The sequence below is a fragment of the Sturnira hondurensis genome, unplaced genomic scaffold, assembly GCF_014824575.4.
Source record: "Sturnira hondurensis isolate 20B ecotype Veracruz unplaced genomic scaffold, ASM1482457v3 Scaffold0016184, whole genome shotgun sequence".
In the NCBI taxonomy this organism is placed as follows: Eukaryota; Metazoa; Chordata; class Mammalia; order Chiroptera; family Phyllostomidae; genus Sturnira; species Sturnira hondurensis.
The window spans coordinates 3,617,509-3,635,976 of NW_028088815.1; the positions used below are offsets into that span (position 1 = coordinate 3,617,509).

At 39.2% G+C, this 18,468-nt stretch overlaps 1 protein-coding gene and 1 pseudogene across 1 annotated transcript in view; one reads left to right on the plus strand and one right to left on the minus strand.

Annotated features, from left to right (window-relative positions):
- CLYBL (citramalyl-CoA lyase) overlaps positions 1–18,468 on the minus strand; it is a 271,761-nt gene that overhangs the window by 228,003 nt on the left and 25,290 nt on the right. The gene's annotated exons all lie outside the window — the stretch shown is intronic.
- Positions 1,031–2,343, plus strand: LOC119000703 (E3 ubiquitin-protein ligase RAD18-like; annotated as a pseudogene).

Below are 18,468 nucleotides of genomic sequence, written 5' to 3' on the forward strand. Positions count from 1 at the left end.
TATGTCTCTTTTGCTTGGTGATTTTTCTGGAGTTTTGATCTGTTCTTTCACCTGGGCCATATTTCTTTGTCTCCTCAATTTGGCAGCCTCCCTTTGTTTGTTTCTGTGTATTAGGTAGAGCTTCTTTGACTCCCTACCTTGGTGCACCTGTTACATTGTAAGGGGTAGAGGCTTAGGTATTCACCAGGATGGGGTAACCCACTTTGCCACTTTGTGGTGCTGTCTGTGGGGGAGGGCTTAGAGAGGGAGCACTGTCACTTGCTCAGCTCTCACTCCATTTCCAGTCACTTCCCTCACTTCCCATATGCGACCAGCACACTTCTAGCTACTGCCCTGGTGCTGAATCGCAGAGTGGGTGGGTTTGTGTACATTCTAGGATTGTGCGGGTCCTTTAAATGTCTATCCTAGGAGACTGGCAATTTCTTCTGCCACTGCATCCCCCTGTTTTTTACAGCCAGAAGTTATGAGGCTTTATTTTTTTTATTAATGAAACTGGAACCCTGGGCTGTGTGGTCTGGCCTGGGGCTGGGAATGCTTACTCCCCAAGTGTCTCACCAAGTTTTACCCACCACAGATGAGTGTGAGACTGCCCATTCTGCTTGCTGCTACCCCAGCTGCCTTGCCACCACTACCTCATCACCACCACAACACATCTCTGTGCCCCAGCTCCACGACTCTGCCCCTCCTACCCATCTGGATGAATATTTCTCCTTAAATACTTGGTTGTTGGACTTCCATACAGTTCAATTTTCTGGCAGTTCTGGTTGTTATTCACTTTGGAGTTAGTTGTGATCCTTCTTATGGTAATGCAAGGAGGCAAAACATGTCTAGCTACACCCCCATCTTGGCCAGAAGTCTACTTTATTTTTTAAGCACTCAGACTGATCCAATAAATTAATTTCCAGCCCACTGATGGTTTGGGAGCCCTAACCTAAAACACCATTACTTTAGTAGCATGGGAAATTTAGAGTGGCAGTGGAGCACAGGAGGCCAGCAGGCAGTGAAATCTCCAGCCTCCTTTGTAATGGCCATGGACTTCCTAGCAGAGCCCCCGTGGCCTCTGAGCCTAGAAGTCTTGAGGACAGTAGATGATTTGCTTCAGTGTGGAATTTGTTTTGAATATTTCAACACTGCAGTGATGATTCTTCAGTATTTGTATAACTATTGTTCTCTCTGTATAAGAAAATTTTTGTGTCATAAAACGCAATGTCCAACTTGTTTTGTGACAGTCACAGAGCTGGAAAATAACTGTGTAATAGATGAACTGGTAAAATGTTTGAATTTTGCACAGAATCATTTGTGCAGTTTGCCTTAGAATCACCACCCATTTCTCCTGTCTCCTTCTCTGAAAGAATCTTAGCGCCAAAGTATATACTCCCGTAGCCTTCAGACATTCTTTAAAGCAAAAAGTAAGTTAGTGGAGAATTTCTTGATTAGAGAAACTGGTGGTTCTACAACAGAATTGTTGATAAATAAGAATGAAAGCAAGTTCAGCCCTCAAAAAGAGGTGAGTACTTCTGCAAAGACGAAAGAGACACCTTCCTCAGAAAAGACAGCTTCAGGCATTGCAGATGCTAATGTTCCTGAGGCACCCTGTACATCGACTTTGAAACAAGTTACTATAGCGGACTGTTCTGTTCGTGGGGTTAATTATCTAGGCAATCACATTAATGAGCATTTGGACAACTGTTTATCACGTGAAGAGAAGGAAAACCTCAGCTCTGTTCACAAAAGGAAGCCCTTACCCAAAACTGCATATAACTTGCTATCAGATCACAACTTAAAGAAAAAGCTCAAACAGCATGGAATATCTACTGAAGGAACAGCTCATTAAAAGGCACCAAGAATTTGTTCATATGTACAATGCTCAATAGTGTGATGCTGTGCATCCTAAATCAACTGCTGAAATAATTAAAGAAATTGAAAATATGGAGAAGACTAAGATGCATCTTGAAGCTAGTAAACTCAAAGAAAGCACAACAGTTTTTATAAAGGGCCAAAAAGAAAAGAAAATATGAAATTCACAATAAATATTATAAAAACATCGGAATAAATTTCCTCTTCTGGTGTGTCAGGTGAAAAAAATGGATACAAGAAAACTGTTGAAAAGAAAAGAAAAGAAGAAAATTATCTATAGAAAAGCTATTCTCTGCATGCACGGAACAAGAAGAAAATAAAATGAAATTCTCAGATATGCCCTCAGTAACCATTTCTCTCAATAAAAACTGGACTTTCTAGGAAGAATAGAGCCTGATAAACCTGATGATTTGACTAGTTGCACTGATAATTCAAGAAGAAACTTGAGAGATTGAACATGGCAGAATAAGTGGAAGCTACACTAACCTCCTCCCAGGACCAACCTGGAATTACAACTAGATTGTAGAGAAATCATCCTGAATAACCAAGCAAATACTAGCTGAAGACGAGCCTTATAACCAAGGACTTGCAGAAGAAAGCACTTCACCACCACGAGACTGGCAGGGAGTGCAGAGGTGGCACAAGATGCCTGGCTGGGCTGTAACAGGCAGCAGCTGAAGTTCCAGAGAAAGAGAGATCAGCATCCGGGGCATTCCCCCTGAGAAGTATGGGGTCTAAATCCCAAGCAGGGCTCCCCAGTGTACAACGACAAGCTGGAAAGGAACCCAGATAACATCCCACTGTGAAAAGCAGCAGGGTTTCTGTCTGCCAGAGAGAGAGGGCTAGATATGCAGAGAGTCTTTTAAAGGGCCAATGTACAAAATTTCATTTGTAGCCACTTACCCTGGGCTCTAGCAGAGGGAGGGCAGATTGGACTAGAGATGCTTGAGGAGAGTCTGGGGTTGGTGGCTCTGGGGAGAGAACTAAGGGAACAACAGCCAGGATTCCTGTGCTCAGTCACTCGCCATACTAAGGAGGTCATCTTTCTCAGGCACAACATTCCTCTCTGAATGGCATCAGCTTGAAAAGAAGCAATAGAATAACATCTGCAAGAATTATTCTGTCCCACACTGTGGAGCTTCAGCCAGGCCGCTGAGTACAGCTTGTGGCTTTATCACTGATTAGTTCAACAACTAAGGCAGATCTCTGGGAGCTCTATGAGACTTCAGTGACCCTCCTGGGGCCCATCACTGACAAAAACCAGCTTGGTGTGCAGCCTGGTTCTTTCTGCACACAAACAGGCCCAGTAGAGGGAGCCAAATGCTGTGGATCACTGATAGCTCCAAAGAGGTTGATCAGAGGCAGTCATAAGGAGCATCTAACAAAGGCCTACTCCACAGTCTTTACAGATCTACCTAATATGCAGAAACAAATACAAAAAAGCAGAAAGGGGAAGGAAAAAAAAGCAGGCCCCAAATGAAAACAAGAGAATTCTCCAGAAGAGCTATATAAACAGACACAAGCAATTTATCAGGTAGAGTGTTTACAGTAATGACTATAAGGATACTCAACAGCATGAAAAAAAAAACATAGAAACATTAAAAATGACCAGTCAAAAATAAAGAATGCAATTTCTTGAAATAAATAATATACTGAAAGGAATAAATAGTAGGTTAGATGAAGAAGAGGAAATTTAAGAAACATTTTGGACAACATGAAGCATAACAACAACTGCATCATGGAAATACAAGAAGCAGACAACGAGCAAGGGATTGAGAACCTATTTGAAGAAATAATGACTAAAAACTTCCCTAATCTGGTGAGGGAAAAAACACACAAGTCCAGGAAGCTCAAAGAGTCCCAAACTAGTTGGACCCAAGAGGTCTGCCTACACAAGACATGTCATAATTAAAAAGACAAGGTGTAAGAGAAGAAGAGAATCCTAAAAGCCACAAGAGAAAAGCAGGTAGCTACTACATACAAGGAAACCCCAATTAGGCTGTCCTTTGATTTCTCAACAGAAACATGTCAGGCCAGAAGGGAGTGGTGTGAAATCTTCAAGGTACTGAAAAGCAAGGTATTGAAAAGCAAGGACCTACACCAAGGCTACTTTACCCAGCAAGGCTATCATATAAATATGAAGAAGAAATAAGGAGCTTCCCAGACAAGTCTGCAACAAATGTTAAAAGGCTCATTAAGAAGAAGGAGGAGGAGAAAAAGGAGAAGAAGGAAAAAGAGAAGGAGGAGAAGAAGAAGAAATATCAGAATATAGTTTAAAAATAAAATGGCACTAAATAGGTATCTATTGATAATTACCTTAAATGTAATGACTTAAATGCGCCAACCAAAAGACATAAGGTAGCTGAACAGATAAGAGAACAAGACTCATAATATATATGCTGTCTCCAAGAGACATACCTTAGATTAAAACGTATACACTAACTAAAGGTAAAGGGATGGAAAAAGATATTTCATGCAAATGGAAAGGGAAAAAAAGGTAGAATAGCAATACCTCTATCTGACAAAATAGACTTAAAACCAAGGCTATAGTAAGAGACAAAGAAAAACACTACATAATGGTAAAGGAACAATCCAACAAGAGAATATAACCCTAGTAAATGTTTACGCACCCAACATATAAGTAACTAAATACATAAAGCAAATCTTGATGGACATAAAGGAAAAGATTGATAGGAGGACAGTCATAGTTAGGGATGTTAACACCCATTGACTTCAAAGGATAGATCTTCCAGACAGAAAATAAACAAGAACACAGTGGCCTTAAATGACACAGTAGATCAAAAGTGGCAAACAGAAGGCCCATGGTCAGAATCCTACCCTCCATCTTGCTTTGTCTGACTTGGCATCTTATTTCTACCTGGCAGCATCACCAAGCTCTCACTTCTGTTATGGAGTAGTTGCATTTATGCAGTCCTAAAATTATATTTGGCCCTTCGAAGACCACCACAAGGTTGTCTGGTGAAAATGAGTTTGACACCCCTGTACTAGATGGAATAGATTTAACTGATATCTTCAGAGTATTTCACCCCAAAGCAGCAGAATATACATACTTTTCAAGTACACATGGAGTGTTTTCTAGAAAAGACCACATGTTAGAACACAAAGCAAATCTCAATAAATTTAAGAAGACTGAAATCATATTAAGATTCTTCTCTGATCATAATCCTACAAAACTAGAAATCAATCACAAGAAAAACACTGAAAAACAGGCAAAGGCATGGAAGCTAAGTAACATGTTATTAAATAATGAACGTGTCAACAAAAAGATCAAGGCAGAAATCAAAAGATACCTTGATAAAAATGAAAATGAGGACACAAAAACTCCAAATCCGTGGGATTCTGGAAAAGCAATCCTAAGAGGGAAATACATAGCATTTAAACCTATCTCAAAAAAATAAAACTTGATTGCGGTTCGATTCTCAGTCAGGGCACATGCCTGGGTTGCAGGCCGGTTCCCTGCAGGCCAACTCCCAGCAGGGGACGCACGAAAGGCAACCATACATTGATGTTTCTCTCCCTCTCTCCTTCCCCTCTAAAGATAAATAAATAAATAAAATCTTAAAAAAAAAAAAAAAACAAGTTTAAAAAAAAATAAAACTTGAAAAAGCTCAAGTAAACAATCTAATTTTACAGGTAAAGTAACTTGAAAAAGAACAACAAAGCCCAAAGTAAGTAGAAAGAAGAAATAATAAACATCAGATCAGAAATAAACTAAATGAAGTCTAAAAAAATAATAATACAAAAGATCAATGAATCTAAGAGCTGGGTTTTTTTTTAAAGATAAACAAGACTGACAAACCTTTAACCAGATTCATCAAGAAAAAGAAAGGGAGTTCCCACCAAGATGGAGGCATGGGTAGAAATGTTTTGCTACCTTGCACAACCAAAAGGATAACAACCAATCTAGAAACAATAAACAACCAGAAGTGCCAGAAAATCAAACTACATGGAACTCTAACAACCAAGGAGTTGAAACATTCACTACTCATTCAGATGGGTAGAAGGGGCAGCAATGGGCTACCGAGTGGAGAGGATGTGCGGCAAGGCTGGCTAAACAGAAAACTAAAGACTCAAAGCAAGCTGTAAACTACTGTGGGGGGTGCCACAGTGGGAGAAACTCCCAGTCTCACACGAGAGAGTTCATTGGAAAGTGGAGATACAGAGGAGCAAGTGAGCAGCATTGTTCCCTCTCTGACCCCTCTCCCATAGACAGCACCACAACCCAGAAAAGATGGTTCCCTTGCCCGGGAAAAATCCCTAGGCCCTACCCTCTTAAAACACAACAGGTGCACTGAGACAAAAAGATATGGCCTGAATGAAAGAGCAGATCAAAACTCCAGAAAAAGAGCTAAGCAATGATGAGACAGCCAACCTATCTGATGTAGAGTTCAAATCACTGGTAATCAGGATGCTCACAGAACTGACTGAGCTTGGTCACAAAATGAAGGAACAAATGAAGTCTACCCAAATTGAAATGAAGCAAAACACACAGGAAACCAACAGTGAAGGGAAGGAAACTGGGACTCAAATCAATGCATTGAACCAGAAGGAAGAAACAAGAATTTAAAAACATGAGGAAACTCTGGGACAACTTTAAACACTCTAACATCAGAATCATAGGGGTGCCAGAAGGAGAAGAACAAGACTAAGAAGTTGAAAACTTATTTGAAAAAATAATGAAGGAAAATTTCCCCAATCTGGTGAAGAAAACAGTCTTCCAGGAAGTCCAGGAAGCCCAGAGAATCCCAAAGAAATTGGACCCAAAGACACATCATGATTACATTAGTCAAGATTAAAGACAAGAAGAGAATCTTAAAAGCAGCAAGAGAAAAGGAGAGAATGACCTATAACGGAGTTCCCATAAGACTATGAGCTAATTTCTCAAAAGAAACCTTGCAGGCAAGAAGGGGCTAGAAAGAAGTTTTCAAAGTCATGAATGGCAAGGACCTACATCCAAGATTACTCCATCCAGCAAAGCTATCATTTAGAATGGAAGGGCAGATAAAGTGCTCCCCAGATAAAGTCAAGTTAAAGGAATTCGTCATTACCAAGTATTATATGAAATGTTAAAGGGACTTATCAAAGAAAAGGAAGAAGATCAAAAACTATGAACAGTAAAATGACAACAAAATCACAACTGTCAAAAAATGAACCTAAAAAAACAAAAACTAAGCAAACAAGTAGGACAGGAACAGAATCAGAGAAATGGATATCACATGGAGGTTTTTCAGTGGGGAGAGGGAAGGGAAGAATGGAGGGGAAAGGTACAGGGAAAAAGAAGCATAATTGGTAGGCATAAAATAGATGGGGAGAAATTAAGAATGGTATAGGAAACAGAAAAGTCAAAGAACTTACATGTACAACCCATGGACATGAACTAATGCAAGGTGGGCGATGCTAGAGGACTGGAGGGTGCAGGGTGGAGGGGGGATAGAGGGGAAAAATTGGGAAAACTGTAATAGCATAATGAATAAAATATACTTCAAAAGAAAAAGCGAGAAATGCCCTATATAAATTAAGTCAGAAATGAGAACCCTGGCTGGTGTAGCTCAGTGGATTGAACGTGGGCCTGCGAACCAGAGTATCGAGGTTCAATTCCCAGTCAGGGCACATACCTGGGTTGCAGGCCAGTTCCCACCAGGGGACCCATGAGAGGCAACCATACATTGATATTTCTCTCCCTCTCTCCTTCCCTTCCCCTCTAAAAGATAAATAAATAAATAAATCTTTTTTAAAAATGAAAGAGGAAAAATAACAACTGACACCAAAGAAATACAAAGGCTTGTAAGAAAATAATATGAACAACTTATATGCCAACACATTGGACTACCTGGATGAAATGGATAAATTCTTAGAAACTTACAATTTACCAAAAGTAAATTAGGAAGAATCAGAGAATGTGAATAGACAGACTACACCTAGTGACATTGAAGTAGTAATAAAAACTCTCAACAATCAAACTCTCAACAACATGGACCAGCTGTGGACTGTCCATCTCAGCTCTGGACCAGGTGGATCACTGGGGAATTTTATCAAACATTCTGGGAAGAGCTAACACCTCTCTTCCTCAAACTATTTAAAAAAATTCAAGAAGAGGGAAGTCTCCCAAGCTCTTTTACGAGGCCTGCATTATCCTAATTCCAAATCCAGATAAAGATACTACAGAAAAGTGAAATTATAGGCCAATATATCTGATGAACATGGACACTAAAATCCTCAATAAAATATTAGCAAACCAAATACAGCAATGCATCAAAAAGATCATATACCATGATCAAGCGGGGGATTTATTCCAGGAATGCAAGGTTGGTACAACATTAGCAAATCAATAAATGTCATTCACCACATAAAGAAAATGAAGGATAAAGAACAGAAAATCTTATCAACAGATGCAGAAAAAGCATTTGATAAAATCCAGCATCCATTTATGAAACTCTCAGCAAAGTGGGAATAGAGGGAAGATACCTAAACCTAACAAAGGTCATATATGACAAACCCATTGCCAGCATCATACTCAATGGACAAAAACTACAAGTGTTCCCCTTAAGACTGGAAACAAGACAGGAATGTATGCTTTCAACTCTCTTATTCAATGCAGTACTGGCCCTGGTTGGTATGGCTCAGTGGTTTGTGCATCAGCCTGGGAACCAAAGGTTGCAGTTCAATTTCCACTCAGGGAACATGCCTGGATGTAGGCTAGGTCCTTTTTGGGGGGCTTGCAAGAGGCAACCGATCTGTTTCTCTCACACACTGATGTTTCTCTCCCATCTCTTTCTCCCTTCCCCTCTCTCTAAAAATAAACAAAATTTATTTTTAAAAAAACCCACAGTGCTGGAAGTCCTAGCCACAACACTCAGAGAAGAAGAAATAAAAGACATCCAAATTGGAAAGGAAGAGGTAAAACTGTCTTTATTTGCAGATGACATGTTACTGTATATAGAGAACCCCAAAGATTCCTCCAAGAAACTACCAGAACTGATAAATGAATTCAGCAAAGTAGCAGGACACCAAATTAATATCCAGGAATCAATTGCATTCTTATATGCCAATAATGAACTAAAAGAAAGGGAAATTAAGAAAATGATCCCATTTGCAATTGCTTCAAAAAGAATAAAATACTACGGCCCTGGCTGGTGTAGCTCAGTGCACTGAGTGCGGGCCTGCGAACCAGTTCCCAGCAGGGGATGCACAAGAAGCAACCATACATTAATGTTTCTCTTCCTCTCTCCTTCCCTCCCCCTCTAAAGATAAATAAATAAAATATTTAAAAAAAAAGAATAAAATACTAGGATGTAACCAAGGATATAATACACCTGTACTCAGAAAATTATAAGACAATGAAAAAGTCAAAGAAGATACAAATAAGGGGAAGCACACATCGTGTTCATGGATAGGAAGGATTAATATCATTAAAATGTCCTTACTACCCAAAGCAATTTATAGATTCAATGAAATTCCTATTAGATTCCAGTGATGTATTTCACAGAACCAGCACAAATATTTCAAAAACTTATATGGAACCACAAAAGGTCTCACATAGCAACAGTGATACTGAGAAAGAAGATCAAAGTTGGAGGAATCACACTACATAATATCAAATTATACTATAAGGCCATAGTAATCAAAACAGCATACTATTGGCATAAAAATAGACACACAGATCAATGGAACAGAATAAAGAGTCCAGAAATAAACCCACACATTTATAGTAAATTAAAATTTGACAAAGAAACCAAGCATATAAAATTCCCTAAAGATAGTTTATACAATAAATGTTGGGAAAATTAGATAGATATTTGCAGTAAAATGAAACTAGACCTCCTTCTTAAACCACACACAAGAATAAATTAAAAAATGGATCAAAGACTTAGATGCTAGACCTGAAACCATAAAAATCATAGAAGAAAACATAGGCAGCAAAATCTCAGACATTGCTCATAGCAATGTTTTATTAGATATCTCTCTTTAGGCAAGGGAAACAAAAGAACAAATAAACAAATGGGACTACATCAAGCTAAAGAGATTTTGCACAGCAAAGAAAATCATCAGCAAAATAAAAAGACAACCCACACAATGGGTGAATGTATTCACCAACAAATCTGATAAGGGATTAATACCCAAAATTTATAAAGAACTTACAAAACTCAACACCAAAAACCCATTTACAAAATGGGCAAAGGACCCAAATAGACATTTATCCAAGGAGAACATACAGATGGCCAGTAGACAAAAGAAAAGATGTTCAATGTCACTAATCATCAGAGACATGCAAATTAAAATCACAATGAGATATCATCTCAAACCTGTCATATTGGCTGTCATCAATAAATCAACAAACAAGTGTCGGCGAGGGTGTGGAGAAAGGGGAACGCTTCTGCACTGTTGGTGGGAGTGCAGATTGGTGCAGCCACTGTGGAAAGCAGTATGGAGATATCTCAAAAACTCAAAAATGGATCTGTCTTTTGACCCAGCTACCCCACTTGTGGGAGTATATACAAAGGAACCCAAAACACTAATTTGAAAGAACATAAACACCCCTATGTTCACTGCAGCATTATTTACAATATACAAGATATGGAAGCAGTCCAAGCATCCATCAGCTGACAAGTGGATAAAACAACTATGAGACATTTACACAATGGAATACTACTCAGTTATAAAAAAGAAATTTTTAGCCTTTTTGACAGTATGGATGGGACTGGAGAACATCATGCTAAATGAAATAAGCCCATCAGAGAAAGACAATTACCATGTTAATTCAGACATACTTGGAATCTAATGAACAAACTGAACCTTCAAGGAAAATGGGGACAGAGTCATGGATGGAGAGCAGGATGACAGCAGCAAGGGGGGAAATTAGCGGGTGGAGGGACTGAGCAAAAAGGAAAAAGGGCTCATGGACATGGACAACAGTGTGGTGATTGCTGGGGAAAGGGGGTATAAAGAGGACTAAATGGTAATGGAAAAAATACAATAAAGATGAAATAAAAATGTAATTAATTTAATTAAATAAAGAAGAAGCTCTTTCTTCATCAGATTCAGATTCATGCAAGAGTTCCAGTTCAGACATTATAAGGAATCTTCTGGAAAAAAAGGAAGCCTGAGAAGCATCACATAAAAATGATCTTCAAGACACAGAAATAAGTGAAAGACAGAATCATTGCTCATGATCAGAAACATGGGGCCAAAAAATAAGCACAACAGGAATTAGTGTGGGCTTTGGCTGACTTTTCCAGTGTATGGTACTTTTTGTTTGATCATATTCATAAATGCCCAAGTAAGGATGCTAAATTCTAAATGTTATTTTTAACCGACTTTTCATTCTTCTCTGCCCTTCTGGGAAAAGAAATAGTTAGAAAACATTCTTACTTGGTCAGTTTCCTTTTGTATTTAGAACATCACTCTATAACACTCTCATGTTCACCAGCTTTGCAGATTACACAGGCTTTGGCGAAGGTGTTTTGTTTCCAAATTTCAGAATGTCCTTAAGCCATTATCTTTCTCTTCTATGGAGAAATCAACTTCAAAAAAGGATTCTTCAATCCTTCTACCACAAGGAGAAGCTGAGTTAAGGCCTCTATTATCAGAAAGGCAGGATGTCATGTTGTAGACCGCTCTGCCTGGTTCTAGGAATTGTATCTCGACCCCTTGTGGCTAAGGGTGAGGGATGACCTTTGGAATGCCAGCTGCAGGAGACAAAGCTTGTCTCTGGTAGCAAACGCTGTTTCAGTTTCCTCTCCCTGCCCCCAAAGCTTGGTTGGAAGTCAATGATGGGTAAGACCCCTCACAGCGGGGGGCAACCTAAGCCAGACTCCATCACTTGGAAGGCCTTCATGGAAAGACTTGGGGGGGGACTGTAACAATGCAACAAAGAGGGAGCAATGGACTCTCACCCCCCCTCCCCCTGCTTTGACATAGCCCGAGTCCCCATGTCCTCTGGGAGAAGCACTTCCTGGCTCTAATCCCCTTAAGCATGAATACCTGATGGGGAAGGTTGTAGCTCCTTGCCTTGCTAGAGTGTGTCCTGGGGAAAAATTTGGCACCACAAAGTGATAAACCTGTGAAACCTGCTCTGCTAAGAGTGCTTTCATTCATATGTTAAGGGTTTTAGCAGGAAACCCCAAAACTCTGTTCCTGACAGACTCAGACTGAGACTAAGCCCTCAGATTTCTTTGAAATGTTATCTACTGTTTGATCCTTGCTGCCCTGTATTCCTGTGTATTAGAACCCAATAAAAGGCCCTGGAGGAAGGGGCTCAAGGCCTTTTCCCCCAGAGAAACTGGCCACTGTTCACGGCCTTTTTCCTCTGGGAAAATGGCCACTTCTCCTCCCCAAGCATATCACATCATGTCTCAGTCATGATTACTCTCATCCATGGTGGCCGGGGGGACTTGTGAGGAAAGTCACCCCCACAATGTCATAACTCACAGTCTGCTATAAATTAAACTGGAAGTAATTACTACCATAATTGCAGCAAAAGGAGTTTGCAATGGAGCAGTGAGACCCAAGACAGTGAGACAGGCAAGTGAATTCATTTAGGTAATACTTGATTATCTACTTGGCTAGGGGAGCAGTCACCATGTTGACCTCTGGCAGTGCAAAGGTGACCAGAGGCCATCTGAAACAGTGGTTCTTCTCAGTGGGAAGGGGAGGAAGATTTTGTTGACTGTCACAACTGTGGGTCTGGGGGTTGCCAATGATATCAATGGGTAGAGGTCCAGGGATGCTGCCAAACATCCTATGACACACAGGTCAACCTCGATGCAGTGTTTCTGTGCTCTCAAAACAAAGTGGGACAGACTGGGTCCCTTAAACAAGAGAAATTTTTTTTTCCTCACAGTCCTGGAAAATAGCAGTCCAAGATCAAGTTGTCAGTAGCACTGGTTTCTTCTGAGAGCTCTCTTTTTGGCTTACAGATGGTCACCCTCTCACTGTGTCTTCACATGGTTTTTCTTCCTTGTTCCTGAATTTGTGTCCTAATCTCCTCTTATAAGGAAACCAGCCATCCTGGATCAGCGCTCATCCATAGAGCCTCATTTTATCCCAATTACCATTATAAGACCCTATCTCCAAATACATTCACATCTGAGGTACTGGGTGTTAGGACTTCAAGATGAGTAGCATTGGGAGATCCACGACTTAGCCCACCAACACCTCAAAATAAAAATGATTCAGTTCATTAAAAAGTTGTCTAGATATACAATGGAATATTACTTGAAAGAATGAAATCTTACCATTTGTGTCAACATGGATGGACCTAGATGGTATTATGCTAAGTGAAATAAGTCAGATAAAGACAAATAGCATATGATTTCACCTATATGTGGAATCTAAAGAATCAAGTAAATGAACAAACAAAACAAATAGATTCATGGATGCGGAGGACAAACTGAGAGTTGCCAGAGAGGATGAGGAAGAGAGAGCTAGGTGGAAAAGGTGAAGAAATTAAGAAGTACAAATCGGCAGTTACAAAATTGTCATGGGGATGTAAAATACAGCATAGGGAATGTAGTCATTAATATTATAATAATTATGTATGGTGCCAGGTGGGTACTTAAATTATTGGGGGGATTACTTTATAAATTACATAACTATCTAACCAGTATGCTGTATATCTGGCAATAATATAAAATTAATATTGAATATCAAATATAGTATAAAATTTTTTTTAAAGTAGATACAAAAATAAAACACCAATGCCCTGAATGATCCAAACTGAGGAGCAACTGGTACAGAATGGTGGCTGTTGATGGGCATTCCTTCAACTTCCTTTATTTCATGCCTAAATTTTTTTTGCATGCCTAAATTTCAATGTGATTATGAATAAAGACAAAAATGAGATAATTTCTTGCTAACATGTCAGAAACACATGTGTCCCTTGGTTAAGACTCCCACCTATTGAAGTAATTCCTTTCTCCTGCTTTTCTATCTTGTTGAAAGATGGAGGTGTTGGCAGAAAACCTGAGAATGCAGATGATTAGGGACAACTAAATAACAAAGACAGAAACTGCAAATCATGCTGACGAAAAATCTGAAGATCTAGCCCTGGTTGGTACAGCTCAGTGGATTGAGCGCCAGCCTGCAAACCAAAAGGTCACTGTTCAACCCAGAGCACATGCCTGGGTTGCAGGCCAGTATCCAGTGGTGAGAGGCAACAGATCAACGTGTGTGTGTCTCCCTCTCCTTCTCCCTCCCTTCCCTCTCTCTAAAAGGAAGTAAAATCTTTTTTTTTAAGTTTTTTTAAAAAAGAAACTCCTGAAGATCTGTAAACTTAAAAAATATTTTTTAAAAAATGTTTCTTATTATTTAGAATACATGGATATAATGCAATTAGTGCTTGGGCTTTTCCCACCAGAGCAATGTGCAAACTGTGGGTGGGAGTGGGAACCCCCTTCCCACTAGAAGTTGCCTTGGGAAGCAGATAGAAGCACAGTATCTCAAGCCTTCTAACCCCTTCATACAGACCCACCCCATTTTCTCTCCAAAGTCAAAGATTCTGGGTAAAAGATGACTCTGGTGACTCCAGGGACAAATAAGTTCCTGAGGGGAGGAACCCCATGAGCCCAAGGGACAAAGTACTCACGAAGGCACCTGAGTTCAGTAGATTACAAATAAGCAACACTCTGGATTTCAACCAGGTAGTGGATTCAAGCAACTCACCCATGACTGCCTCCAGCCCTCCCATACCTGGCTTTGGCCGACAGTGACTGAATATTCCCAGTGACCAGGGCCCTCCTCGCAGGATGTATGCATTAGCCAAAGTTGCAGTACTGAAGGATCAGAGTGCACACGAGCTGAGTCCCCGCCTGCCCCCACAATCAGTATGAGCTTACTAACCAAACCTACCCATAGTCAGAGATAATAAAATGAGAATTCCTCCTAACAATTTCTCAGAATCATCTTGCATGTGTCAGGATTTGGAACCCTTATAGGCCTTCCTCCCAGGGATGGAGAGGGGTCCTCCTTAAGATGTGTCCTATGGGTTTTCATTATCATAGTTATACATTTTGTGCATTGTTACATTTTATTTTAAAATTCCATTCAAAAGATTAGGGAGCATTATTTTTAAGTTTAATTTTAAAAGGTTGAATCTGACAACAATTTTTAAAATTTTAATTATGTAGTTTATCTTTTTTTTTGGATTTTATTTATTTATCTTTAGAGGGAAAAAGAAGGAGAGGGAGAGAAATATCAATGTATGGTTGCCTCTCATGCATGCCCCGCTGGGAACTGGCCTGCAACCCAGGCATGTGCCCTGACTGAGAATCAAACCACGATCTTTTGGTTTGCAGGCCTGCGCTCAACCCATTGAGCTACACCAGCCAGGGCTGAATCTGACATTTTTAAAAAATGAATGGAGCAATCTCAGAAACATCTCACCCCATTGAGTTCATCTTGGATTTTTTACTTCTATATTTTCCTCTCTTCTTCTGTTATAGGACTATTTTTAAGAAATCTTTTTTGTATAATAAAAAATGGGAAGATGCATATAGTATCAATACCACAAAATAATTAGCTTTGGTCATTTGGTTCCTACCTTATCCATTTATAATTCACTTTAATCTGTGTTACAAATAATTATTTGTATTTTTATATTTTATTTTTAATTATATTTTATTGATTATGCTATTATAGTTGTCCTGATTTTTCCTCCATTGCCTGCCTTGACTCATGAGCCCCTACTCCCTCAGGCAATCCCCCCACCATTGTTCCTATCCATAGGTCATGTGTATAAGTTCTTTGGCTACTCCATTTCCTGTACCTTACTTCCCCACAGCTATTCTGTAACTACCTATTTGTACTTCTTAATCCCCTCACCTCTTCCTCTATTCTCCCCCACCTCCTTCCCATGTGGCAACCATCTGGTAACTACTTTTGCTGCTTTTAAGACTCTCTCTTTATCTTTAACCTTTGGCCTTTTAAGTCTGATGTGACTTGGAGTGGGCCTCTTTGCACCCATCTTGTTTGGGACTCTGTGTTTCCTGGACTTGCGTGTTTATTTTCTTCACCCAATTAGGGAAGATTTCTTTCACTAATTTTTCAGATTTCCAATTTCTTGCTTTTTCTCTTCTCCTTCTGGCACCCCTATGAGGTGAATGTTGGACCTCTTAAAGTTGTTCCAGAGGCTGCTTATACTATTCTCATTTTTTAAAATTCTTTTTATTTCTTGTTGTTCGGCATAGTTGTTTTGCTTCCTTATGTTCCAAATCATTGATTTGATTCTGTTTCATCCACTTTTTTGTTGTTTCCCTATAGATTGTTCTTTAATTCAATTAATGTATTCTTTGTTTCTGACTGGATCTTTTTTTATGCTGTTGAGGGCCTCACTGAGCTCCTTGAGCATCCAGTGTTTTGAACTCTGAATCTGATGGATTGCTTATCTCCACTTCCTTTTGCATTTTTTCTGGAGTTTCTATCTGTTCTTTCATTTGGGCCAAGTTTCTTTGTCTCCTCATTTTGGCAGCCTCCCTGTGTTTGTTTCTATGTATTAAGTGGAACTGCTTTGACTCCATGTCTTGGTTGTGTAGCCTAAAGTAGTAGGTATCCTGTAGGGTTGAGTGGCACAGCCTCCCCTATCACTCAAGCTGGGTACACCCTCCTCTTATAGTTGAGCCTTGGTTGCTTTTGGCAGATGAATGGAAGAAATCTACCAAGGCCAGTCAGCTGCAAGGACTGGATATGACCATTGACCACAAGACCACCCTTGATGGAGGATCAGTCATGCAGGGTCAGAGTGGTAGTGCTCCAACATGATCTGTAGCTATTCACTGGGTGTGCTGACCCTGAGATTTCCCAGTAGGTGAAGGCCAATGTCAGCTCACTCCTTTGTTTTGCCCTGGGGACCCTGCCTGAGCTACATGTATGTATACAAATGTGTGGTGGCAGGTGCAAATCCAAAGATTAAAGATGTGGTTTCTTTGTCAGAAACCATGTGGTTTCTTTGTCAGTTGTCAGACTTCCACTCAACCTGATTTTGTAGTTGTCAAGACTTCCATTCAACTAGATTTCTGATGGTTCTGAGTGGTGGTTGTTCTATATTTTAGTTGTAATTTTGGTGTGGTTGTGTGAAGAGGCAAGCCATGTCTGCCTATGCCGCCATCTTGACCAGAAGAATTACTCATACTTTAAAATGAGCAAAAAGTATACCATGTCAGCTGGGGTTGTATCACTGCAAACAAGGCATGATTATAGGCTTGCACTGGTAACCTGAGAAAAGATTTCAGCAGGATTGAAAGCAAGAATTTTCAGAGGAAACCCCACAGACAAAAACTACGTATTTTACACATTTGTTATCTGGAAATACAGGTCATAAAACCAATAAATAAAAGTCTATGTTAGAAAAAACAATAAATGCAAAATAAAGTAAAAATGGGCAATGATTTTTTTGTGAAGGGTAGGTTAAATCCTTTCATAAAGGGAACATTTTTTAGGAAATGCATCAGCATGAGTCTTTGAATTTGCACCTGTCACCACACATTCATATATATACATGTGTGTATTTATGTACATATGTCTATATCCAGGTGTATGTATACATACTTCCAGAGCAATAAAAATCCTACAGTCCTATGACAAAATAACAACAACAACAACAACAAAACAACTATTAACTTATCAGTTTCCAGCCCCTTACTTTTTGATTGAGGACTTCAGGGCTGCTTCATCACTTGTCAAATTCAAATCTACACTCACTTGTTCCTTTTAGATGATGTTGCATCTGTAAAACAGCAGTGTTTCTCACATATGGCAGCATGTTCTGCTAGGAATACATCTTTCGAAGCACAGTTTAATAAAGGGTAGAAAGGGAGGAAACCTGCGGAATGTTTTTCACATCTACCAACTACTCGAACACTGTGTCAAAAAAATCACATTTTTACACTTCAAATACTTCACACTAGCATTAGCAACAATTCCAACTATTTAAAGCAAGTATATATGGATTTAAATACAATACAAAAGTGTTGACACAACAAAAAATACCTTAAGCCTAATATGGTGAAGCTAGGGAAATATCAAAGATGCCAATTTATGTCGATTAACATACAAAAATCATAGATAGGGAAACATATTTGGCTCCAAACTATATGATTTTTAAAACTCATAATAAGATAAGTGAAAATATTAAATAGTTAAGTATGCAATTGTCCAGTCTATTTAATATTGTTCACAATTGTTCAAACTTCTCTTGTGAAAAAGAAATAAAATAATTGCTTTAAGTTAATAGTTGCTTTGAGCATCCATTTTTATGATTTAAAAAATACCAAAAAAAAGACTTCCAGCCAAGATGGAAGTATTTGAAGTCATGTAAGGCAAGGACCTACATCCAAGATTACTCTGTCCAGCAAAGCTATCATTTAGAATTGAAAGGCAGATAAAGTGCTTCCCAGATAACATCAGGTTAGAGGAGTTCATCATCACCAAGCCATTATTATATGAAACGTTAAAGGGACTTACTAACAAAAAGAAGATGATCAAAAATATGAATGGTAAAATGAAAACAAACTCACAGCTATTAACAACCAAACCTAGAAAAAACAAAAACAAAAACAAACTAAGCAAATAACTAGAACAGGAAGAGAATCACAGAAA